Source organism: Bos javanicus, chromosome 20 (assembly GCF_032452875.1).
Source record: "Bos javanicus breed banteng chromosome 20, ARS-OSU_banteng_1.0, whole genome shotgun sequence".
NCBI classification, from domain to species: domain Eukaryota; kingdom Metazoa; phylum Chordata; class Mammalia; order Artiodactyla; family Bovidae; genus Bos; species Bos javanicus.
In genome coordinates this window covers 55,359,250-55,370,422 of record NC_083887.1, presented here as the reverse complement: position 1 = coordinate 55,370,422, position 11,173 = coordinate 55,359,250, and the positions used below count along the sequence as shown (strand labels likewise).

Genomic DNA, 11,173 nt, shown 5'->3' with positions numbered 1-11,173 from the left:
TGTGGCTGGTCTCCAGGTTGTGATTTGATCACATATTAGTGAAGCTTTTTCAGAAATTATTCGGCAAGAGGTGCTACTTATCTTGTCCATGCAAGACTGGGACTTCAGTCACTTGGAGCCAACCGGTTCAAAAGTCTTTTCAGTTCAGTTCAGTTCAGTCCGTCAGTTGTGTCTGACGCTTTGTGACCCCATGGACTGCAGCATGCCAGGCTTCCCTGTTCATTACCAACTCTCGGAGCTTGCTCAAACTCATGTCCATCAAGTTGGTGATGCCATCCAACCATCTCACCCTCTGTGGTTCCCTTCTCTTCCTGCCTTTAATCTTTCCCAGCATCAGGGTATTTTTCAATGAGTCAGTTCTTCACATCAAGTGGCCAAAGTATTTGAGCTTGAGTTTGAGCTTCAGTCCTTCCAATGAATATTCAGGACTGATCTCCGTTAGAATGGACTGGTTGGATTTCCTTGAAGTCCAATGGACTCTCATGAGTCTTCTCTGACACCACAGTTCAAAAGCATCAATTCTTTGGTGCTCAGCTTTCTTTATAGTCCAACTCTCACATCCATATATAACTACTGGAAAAACCATAGCTTTGACTAGACAGACCCGTGTTGGCAAAGTAATGTCTCTGCTTTTTATTTTTTATGAAAAGACAATTTCTCTGCATTTTAATATGCTGTCTAGGTTGGTCTTTTAGTTGTGGTTAAAATTTCTTCTTGTTTCAATTTTTTTTTTTAATAAAAACTGATATTTACTAGAAATGAGATGCAGATTCTACACCTAACAACACTGACATAAAAACCTCACTAGGAGTGTTGAGGAAGACCCGTGGTGTAATGTTAAGTTAGTATTATTAGACTGGGCTTCCCAGGTGGCTCAGTGGTAAAGAACTCGTCTGCCAATGCAGGAGATGTGGGTTCGATCCCTGGGTTGGGAAGATACCCTGGAGAAGGAAATAGCAACCCATTCCCGTGCTTTTTTGCCTGGAGAATCCCATGGACAGAGGGGCCTGGTAGACTACAGTCCAAGAGGTCACAAAGAGTTGGACATTCACTCAGTAGATTGGTATTAATTATTCCTGAAAAGAGTGGCCAGGTTAGGACTTTCGTATTGATTTTGATCTAGGCTTCCCTTTTATTTTGTTTTGCTTATCTGAATGATCTGCTGATATGCCTGGCTGTGTCCATGTCCCACTCTACTCTGGTAGATTCCTGGTATTATTATTATGTTGTTACTCTTTCTCTGGTTACAATTACATTACAGTTGAGTTCTCCCCCACCCAGTTTCAGCATCCCTTCCTTACTGATAAAGTTGCCCACTAACTGTTTTTGTACTGCACCATTTTTCTATTTTTGTTTTTATTTGCCAATTCAAAATCCAGTGGAAAGTTGGAAGTATTATTATTTTGTAATATGAAAGATTCTCCACTGAGAATTTTTCTGAAAACAAACAAACAAGCAAACCAATTAGTGCAGAATACTTTTCCCAAATATGTGTAACTATCGTGTGGTGGGAAAGGCTTTGTAAATGTCTTGAATTCTGATGGGAAAAGAGGTTGGGGTTAAATTTTGCTTAAGAAAGACTGTCCTGGTATCAACATCCTGTTAGGCATTGGCCAGAAAACCTTCCCATCATGCACGTCGTTTTACGTGTATGAGTATGTAAAGAACTGATGCTTGAATTGTGATGTTGGAGGAGACTCTTGAGAGTCCCTTGGACTGCAAGGAGATCCAACCAGTCAATCCTAAAGGAAATCAGTCCTGAATATTCACTGGAAGGACTGATGCTGAAGGTGAAAACTCCAATACTTTGTTCACCTGTTGTGAAGAACTGACTCATTGGAAAAGACCCTGATGCTGAGAAAGATTGAAGGCAGGAGGAGAAGGGGATGACAGACGATGAGATGGTTGGATGGCATCACTGATTCAATGGATATGAGTTTGAGTAAATTTCTTGAGTTGGTGATGGACAGGGAAGCCAGGCGTGCTGCAATCCATGGGGTCACAAAGAGTTGGACGTGACCGAGCAACTGAACTGAACTGATACATATTATGTATATATATATACATATAGTTAGTCAGCTCTCCTGGTAGTTCAGTGGTAAAGAATCTGCCTGCCAATGCAGGAGACTCAGCAGGAACCATGGGTTCAATACCTGGGTGGGGAAGATATCCTGGAAAAGGAAATGCAAGTCACTTCAGTATTCTTGCCTGGAAAATCCCATAGACAGAGGAGCCTGGAGGGCTACAGTCCATGGAGTCACAAAAAAGTCAGACACGACTTAGCAACTAAACAAACAACATATATATATATATGTATATAGTTATTATATATGTAATTATAAATTATACACGTGTCTTAGCATTGTACAGAGTAATATAAACACATGAGTCACAGAACTTTAGAAAGTCAAGATAAAATTAAAAATAGACATTCTGTTGTTTCTCTTTTTCAGTTTTGTAAATTGCTCTATGCACTCTGGGATATCCCCCACCCTGGAGGTCAAACATCCCAATGGCTTCCAGAGTCAGGATTAAAGGATTCTGTTTTCTGCTTCGTTAAAGTTTTGTTGAGGGCTTCCCAGGTGGCTCAGTGGTAAAGAACCCGCCTGCCAATGCAGAAGCAGCAGGAGACATGGGTTCAATCCTTGGGTCAGGAAGATCCCTTGGAGTAGGCAACCCACTCCAGTATTCTTGCCTGGAAAATCCCATGGATAGAGGAGCCTGGTGGGCTACAGTCCAGGGGGTCACAAAAAGTTGGATGTGACTGAGCATGAGCACAACCATTTTTGGGGCTTCCCAGGTGGCACTAGTGGTAAAGAACCCGCCTGCCAATGCAGGATGTGTAAGAGACACCAGTTCGATCCCTGGGTTTGGAAGATCCCCTGGAGGAGGGCATGGCAATTCACTCCAGTATTCTTGCCTGCATAAGTCTATGAACAGAGGAGCCTGTCAGGCTACAGTTCATGGGATCGCAAAGAGTTGCACACGACTGAAGTGACCTAGCATGCACGTAAGGTTTTGTCATTTAAGGGCTTCACACTTAGTGTGGTGCATGGCACACTGAATCATATTGTTGTTCATTTGGGTGTGAGTGTACAGAATTAAGCATCTAGGATATTCTTTTAATCGTGGCCTGTGATGGGTTTGATGAGTCTGGCGATTTCCACAATGAAGCAGGTTTCTGGAGCACAGTTAAGCTGATGCAGCCTATGCATGAGAAGGGGGCCTCAGGGTCAGGCATTACAATGGCAAACACCACAATACCACATCCATTTGTTTTGGTTTTAGCTGAATTTTACATTCATTCTGAGGGCTGACTTTAGACAAAATTGATCAGTTTTGAGGGAGTTTACGATTTTCCTAATTGCTACCTAAGAGCAACCTTAAGCCCCTTAAGGGTGGGTGCATTTCATTTTATGCTACAGTGATGGAATCCAGCACCATTCATACATGAAAGTATCTAATCATCTCTCTACCATGACCTTGACACTGTGATATCCCTTCTCTGCAGAGTTGAATGTAAGTTCTCATCTAAATGTTGAATCAAGTAATTGCAAACATTGGTGATTTGACAGTGAGACGCATAGAGGTTGGAAAGCTTCCTGGTCCGTCTGAATTCTCTCTGTTGGTTGACACACTTGCCTATTCTCCTCTTCTAAATATTTCTCAGTTATTTGAAAAAGAGATAATCTGCCAAACCAGGTTTAATTTCTGAATACTGTCACAAAAGTTGATGTTACCAAGAAAACAAAGTAATTCATGATTTTCTCTAGAACAGCTAAGGCTATATGGCCAGCCAAAGGGGAAGGATGATGTCGGAGGAGGGTCAGTGTCTCTTTTGCACTGGTACACAAAGGAAATTGCAATTTGGGGAAAATTATCTTCCAATTTGCATTCTCCCCTCTTGATCTTGAACCTCACATTTACATTCATTTTAATGATGAAGATGTAATAGAATTAATTAGGACCTTTTGAAATCATACCAAAATGGAGAATATTTTAAAATCAAATTAATAGCAGAATGAACAGAAATGGGCATAAATAGGTGAGTGAAGCAGTAATGCGCATTAGAAATATACAAACAATAATATAGTATGCAGATGGGCTGATATTTAATACTGGACTGAAGATCTGGAAGGAACATAGGGTTGAAAAAAAATTGGAAATGGCATTTCACTGACAAGCAGAAAAAGTAATAATTGGCTACCTGGAACACTTCCTAACTGAGGGCTTAATAGACTGGCTTAATAGATACTTCAGAGGTTTGAGTGAAGATGGGAAACTAATAAGTTTTATCTTAATTAATTATGTTAGTGTTAGATTGAAATATTTGAGGTAAATCTTGGTGGTGGTTTCTGAAACAGTTATGAAACATACTAGCAAGATCAGTAATATCGATCATATATTCATAGTTGCAAATGTATATTTTGAGACCAACAAAATATGGGGATATCAGGACTTGATTAAACAGCTAGGCTAGGAACCATATGTTTATGCTTGAGTTTTTGCCATCAGCACTGTGCTTAACATGGCCAGAAAACGTACTCTGGAGCAAGTGACAAAATCAGAGTGTGTGCGTGGGAAGTCGCTTCGGTTGTGTCTGATTCTTAACAATCCTCTGGACTGTAGCCCACTATCCAGGTTTCTCTGTCCATAGGATTCTCCAGGCAAGAATACTGGAGTGGGTTGCCACACCCTCCTCCAAGGGATCGAACCCTTGTCTGCGGTATCCAACTGCATTGACAGGTGGGTTCTTTACCACTAGCACCACCTGGGAAGCCCCAAAATCAAAGTAGGAGACATGAAATTTATATTTAGCATGCTGAATAGAGAATGTGACCCAGTCTCACAGACCAAATGCAATATCTATGCTACTATAAGTTTTTGCCAAATTTATATTAATATTTGTTATTCCTTCCAAGGCATTTTGAACATTATAATGAAGGCTCGAGTGGCAAAGGCACCCTTTGCCAACTTCAAGGCCATTTTGAAATGGAAAGAGGCCTAATGCTAAGTTCAGACTACAAGTCTGTCATGTTTATAGATTTGGTATCACACTGTCCCATGAGTTCCAGCAATAAATATTCTTTAAAAAGCCTCACAAATCTTCTTGAGCATCAAATATCTTTTCACAAATGACATCTGGGTGAGTTGGATATAAATAAGCCAAAACTATGATGAGTAGATTCCTTCGGGCATATAAATGAAGGGGGAAAGTATGTGGTTAACTGTGGCCAGAAACTGTAACTGGAGTTTCTGTGAAATGTTTGAAGAGGAAACCACTGGATTCAATAGGGTTTCTAGTAATTCTTTTCTGCTGGACACTTTTCCCGGGCTGGGTCAGCTGCTCAGTAGCTAGAATTTGATCTGGTCCCCCCAGGCTTTATTTATTTCCTTGTGGCAAGTTTGTTTTTTTGCTCTTCTTCTGTGCATCCTTTCTCTATCTCTAAAATTCCATGTATTTTAAATGACTATATTTTTTCTTAGCAATATCTCCTACAGTTATTTGTTCTCCTGCTCTCCTCCCCCCACCCCACCCATTCTCTTTCCTCTCTCTCTTTTTTTTTTTTTTTGAGAATGTACTCAGATACTGTTAGAAAAGACCCCAGTGAGGTTGGAGGTCATCTTATGTACATGTGAGGACAGCAACGTTTGGAAACTTGACTTCTGTTGTAATGAGAGATTCATTTCTGGAGACTATGTCTTTTGACTCTCAGTTCTTTGCTTTTGACCTCCTCGAGGATAAGCCTCATCACCTTGTTTGGGACATCTGAGAAGGGCCTCTGTCTTCTGATAGCTTCTCTTTTCAATTTCCTCTGCACAAGTTATTAAGGAAAAGATCTGTTCTTTCAGTAATAAATATTTAACTTATATGTACCAGGTGTTTTGCTAGAGCCTGGACACCTGTCTGCCCCTTGTAGGACCAGCTACATAATTTAAGGGACTCTGTGAAAAATGAAAATGCAGGGCCGCTTGTTCAAAAATGATAAGAATTTTCAAAATGGCAAGAGCAAGCACTAAACCATGTGTAGGCTTCTTCGGAGTCCAGACCTCTGGATGACTGACTGCACACACCCATGAAACTGACCTCAGCCCTTGGATTAATTTTCATATAGTCCTCTTTTCTTCATGTATCTCTGTTTATACATTTCTAAATGGTACCTAGTAGTTTTTAAATTCTTAGAATCTTTAACCTTTTGGCCCAAACTTGACTTTTCCTCCTTACTTATCTTGCTTCCACTAAGTGAATGTGGACTGCATAACTAATGCAATAATATGTGTTGTTGTTGTTCGTGTCTGACTCTTTGTGACTCCATGAACTGCAGCACACCAGGCTCCTCTGTCCTTCACTATCTCCCAGAGTTTGCTTAAACTCATGTTCATGGAGTCGATGATGCCACCCAACAATCTCATCCTCTGTCTCTCCCTGCTCCTCCTGCCTTCAATCTTTCCCAGCATCAGGGTCTTTTCCAATGAGTCATCCATTGGCATCAGGTGGCCAAAGTATTGGAGCTTCAACTTCAACATACAATAATACAGAGGGGGAAAATCCACCTTCTTAGCACCTAGAAGCAGAATGGCAAACTGTTCTAGGAAATGGCCTTGGTGAATTTCTCAAATGGGAGAAGTGATCTTCACAGAGACACTTGCAAGAAAAATATCTAAGCTCTCTATGTAACAGAAGAAGGAGAGAGGGAGGAGTAGGGATGGGGCAGGGCCCAGGGGGATAGTCTCAGCAAGAAAGACTCATGATTTCTCTGGCAGCAAGATTTCTTAGAGAAGAAACCATTTGAATGAAAGGGCTGTGTTTGTGTGTTGGCTAGTGTATCATGGAAAATTTCCACCTTTCCTACAAAATCTTTTATTAACTTTACCTTGCTGGGTAATGCGTTTGGTAAGAATGAAGTCTTTTCGGCTATTAATGGAAATTTTGCATTGTGTCAGGGTTGGTTTATTACAAAATCAGTTACTTCATGAGAAGACTTCCAACAAATGAATTCTACAAGTTATTTTCCATTTCCTCTTTGTTTCTAACATATCTTTTCCCTCCCTACTTCCCCTTCCCCCACTATTCCTTCCTCTTTGTCCTTTGTTTCCTTAAAACCTATACACGTTTTAGGTCCAAATGAAACTCTTCTTTTTCTCAGAAATCCTAAGAGCCATTCTGACTCAAAATGATCTCTTCTGCTACAGATGCACTTTGTTTTTTTACTAACCACTTAGCACTTACTTATTTCCTCTCTCTCTCTCTCTCTCTATATATATATATATATATTTAATATGACTTTGCTTGATTTTCCTAGATATGGGAAGCTCACTGAGGACAGAGCTTTTCTATTTATCTTTTTTAATCATCACACCCAGCCCAGTACTGTGTCTATAGCTGAAAGAATGCTGATCCTAAATGAGAGAAATTGACTGGGTTACAGAAAACCTTAATGTCAAAGAGAATAAAAAAGAGGAGCAGAAAGTACTTAGGTTTTAGAGACAGGTGATAAAGCCGTAGCTAACAATGGGTGACCATGTTTGAGAGAGGCAAAATCTTTTATAAAAGTCTGTTGGTAAATATTCTCTTCTAAAAAGTGGTCTGTTGATCAGATATATTAGCAAATCTAAGACTTTTAAATAAACTTGCTGAAGCAAGTGGCAGATATTCTAATATAGGAGTCACAGGACAAATGTCGTAAAGCACACACTGAAAACACACAGGCTTTTCCAGAACGTTTCTGTTACCAGTGAAAATAGGCTAAGAATAATCATCAATTCCTTGGGAGAAACGTGCTTGATATAAGTGCTCAGAGCATATTCCGTTATCCTGTTGCTGCTGTTTACTCACCAAGTTGTGGCTGATTCTTTGTGACCCTTTTGACTCCTCTGTCCACAGGATTTTCCAGACAGGAATACTGGAGCAGGTTGCCATTTCCTTCTCCAGGGGATCTTCTTGACCCAGGGATTGAACCTGAGTCTCCTGCATTGGCAGGCAGATTCTTGATTACTGAGCCTCCACGGAAGCCCTCCATTATCAGAGTAATCATATTTAATCAACTCTATACAGTTTTCATGATAGTGCAGGGGTTTAATCTTCCCATCTAAATTATTTGTCACATTCATAATGTTCTGTAGGTACTTTTTGAACAGACACCTGATGGATAAAACCTGTGATTATCAGAGCCAATATCTTGAGGCCTAGAAGAGTCCACAGGCAGGTAGGTAGCACATTTTGTAGAGCTTAGTTTTAAAGATGTTTATTTCTGTATGGATAATCTACATAGAGTTCTGTTAGAAGAGATGGAAGTTGGGATCAGGTGAAAAAGCCAGAATTGACCCTCTTGGAGGAGAAACCCTGAAGTAGGAAGACATGCACACACTTGAAAAGTACAAAGAAAGTCAATTCTGCTATAACATGCCATATGCTCCTATATTAACCAATATGATAATTTGGTTGATATCAATGATATCAGAAGACTGTCATAACTATGAAGTTAAACATGGTGAAAATGGTAGTGAAGTGAATAGATGAGCACACCACAGAAAATTCTCATCATCTTGTATGATGAAGTCAGGTGAGTCAGTAGTAATATAGATTCAACAAATGAGCTGGTTGGGAATTTAGAAGTCTCAATCAGAAATGACTCGCTCATTCAAACAACTTTCTGTCTGAAGTTCTTTTCTGTTAGATATCTACCAAGGAGGCATTACTTTGGAGTTATTAAGTTGCCTAGGCTTACAGACTTGGAGGCTTGCTTTTGTTAGGCAGTTCAGAAGCATCTATCTCCAAGGCTCAGATTTGTATTAATCAGCTTAATGCTGATATATGGACAGAGAATGCAAATTCATCCATTTGCAGTGAGAGCTGTAACTGTCATATAACCAGAATATTCATGATCTCAGCACCAGGACATTCTCTCCCTCCAGGTCGGCCTGAAGAAGAGACAGATTCTAATCAGAACACTTGCTAGCAAGGCATCAGAACATAAAGCATTAGTTTGATGACCTGCAATATTTCTCGACAATAGGCTAAGTTAGCCTGTTGTTTCTGCCATCGCAATACGAAAAACCTTGACGATAGACTACAGTATTCTCTGTCTTCTGGCTGGGCCCACTGCCTTTTTAAAATGCTTTGATGAGTAGCTCACAGGTAACTTTTTAATTCTCCTTTCATAGCTTCCATAACCCACCAAACCTACTTTGGAGTTACATAGGGCTTCTCAGGTGGCAGTAGTGGTAAATGTGGTAGTAACCAATGCAGGAGTCTCAGGACATGTGGGTTTGATCCCTAGGTTGAGAAGATCCCCTGGGGTAGGAAATGGTACCCCACTCTAGTATTCTTGCAGAGGAGCCTACTGGGCTACAGTCCATGGGGCCACAGAGTCTGACATGACTGAGCACACACAGTCTTTCTTTAGACTTGTTAATGAACTCCCTCCTATCACATTCAGATCCATTAGGTTTAAGCCCTTGATGTGGCCTTGCACATTGCAATGGCCTGTTAGAAATAATTTTATTTTATTCTTTTCCCAGCTTCACCAGTGATTATTTAAACTCATGGAAAAAAAAAAAAAAAGCCTAGTCATTGCTGGTGATAGGAGTCTGGTGTAATTATTGAATACTGGGGTTGGGAGTGACAACATCTTCAAGAAGAAAAGTGGAGATTAGAAAAGGTTTCTAGACACAGGAGAGACCAATCTGTGTTAGGAGTGGGGAGACTTGGGGAGAAAATATGCCAAGTTGGTTGTGGAGTGCTGACCTACTGCTGCAAAGACCTTACCTCAATCATGCAAATGCAGATGAGTGATGGGTCTGCTCTGGTCAGTACAAAATGGTGCAAGCTGGACCTTGTATAAACTGAAGACATGGATGCCCGAGGCTTGGAGAAAAGGCCTGACACAAAGAGTGGGCTTGGTAATTCTTTTTGGAATACCCAATCCTATTCTGATTGATGAAGCCAACAGAGAAGGCCAAATTTTCACTGTTTCTCATTGTTTATTCCACCCTTCTTTCTAATTGAGAGAAAGTTAAGTTGGAGTGTGGAAACATTTTTCTTCTAAAGGTTTAACTAAGATCTTAATTAGTAGTCATGCCCATGTTTTTCATTTTCTTTTTTCACAGTCATATTGTTACAGAGTTAGGATAAAATTTAATTTATTTTGGAAAGCATTATAGTACTCCCCACTAAAATAGCAAAAGTAAATACCTTTCAGAGGAACTGTTATTGGTTTCAGACAGATTTTGGTAACAAATCCAAACTTTGTCCTAAAGTAATGTATAACCATTGCTTTGTAAATTGAAACCAAGACTTTATTAAATTGCTAGCAAGGCAAGAAGTAGACCAGTTCTTTAATTTACAGTTTTTGTTTTTTTCTTTTCTACCCAAGATAAGGAAGGGAAAAATATTATAATCATATAAGCTATTCAGCACATATGCCCTTTTGACAATGCTGTGTTGCATACCATGGGACTTTCGGAAATAAGTTTTGCAAATATATAAGAATGGGCTCTTTGCAAATAGTTCTGTTCTGGTCATTGAGCAAACATGAACCAAACCATTTAATTCCATTTCAGTGGCATTAAATTGATTTTAACCCTTTGTTTTCATCAGGCGATTCTTTTGCTCCTATCTTGATGTTTATTGTACACATTTTTTCTCAAGGAGGTACTTCAGAGAAGTAAGAGATGGTGGTGGAATTATTTTAATCACGGAAAGCACGACAGCATTTAGGGCGACATTAGCATCCTGCTGTTGTATAGATCTAGTTTAAATGTGACCATTTTAGAGCAAGATCTCTCAGTTAAATAAATGCATGGTTTTCAGTATCAAGAGTGGATTTTCTTATGTTACATAGTTCTCTATGGTATGTTGTTGGGTTGGTTGAATTTTTTTTTTTTAATTCTGATAAATTTTCTTTGCATGGTGGTTCTAGTGGTAAAGAATTCACCTGCCTATGCAGAAAACTCAAGATACATGGGTTCCATCCTTGGGTCTGGAAGATCCCTTGGAGTAGGAAGTGGCAACCCACTCCAGTATTCTTGCCTGGAAAATTCCACACACAGAGAAGCCTGGCTGGCTACAGTCCATGGGGATGCAAAGAGTTGGACATAACTTAGCAACTGAGTATGCACACACTTGAAAAGTACAAAGAAAGTCAATTCTGCTATAACATGCCATATGCTC

The 11,173-nt window shown here is 39.9% G+C and overlaps 1 long non-coding RNA gene across 1 annotated transcript; it reads left to right on the top strand.

Annotated features, from left to right (window-relative positions):
* The first annotated feature begins 7,349 nt into the window (after window positions 1-7,349).
* LOC133233369 (uncharacterized) lies at window positions 7,350-9,540 on the top strand. Its single transcript, XR_009731695.1, has 3 exons — window positions 7,350-8,028; window positions 8,125-8,207; window positions 8,917-9,540. It is a non-coding gene; the product is annotated as an uncharacterized LOC133233369 (long non-coding RNA).
* Window positions 9,541-11,173: the final 1,633 nt, after the last annotated feature.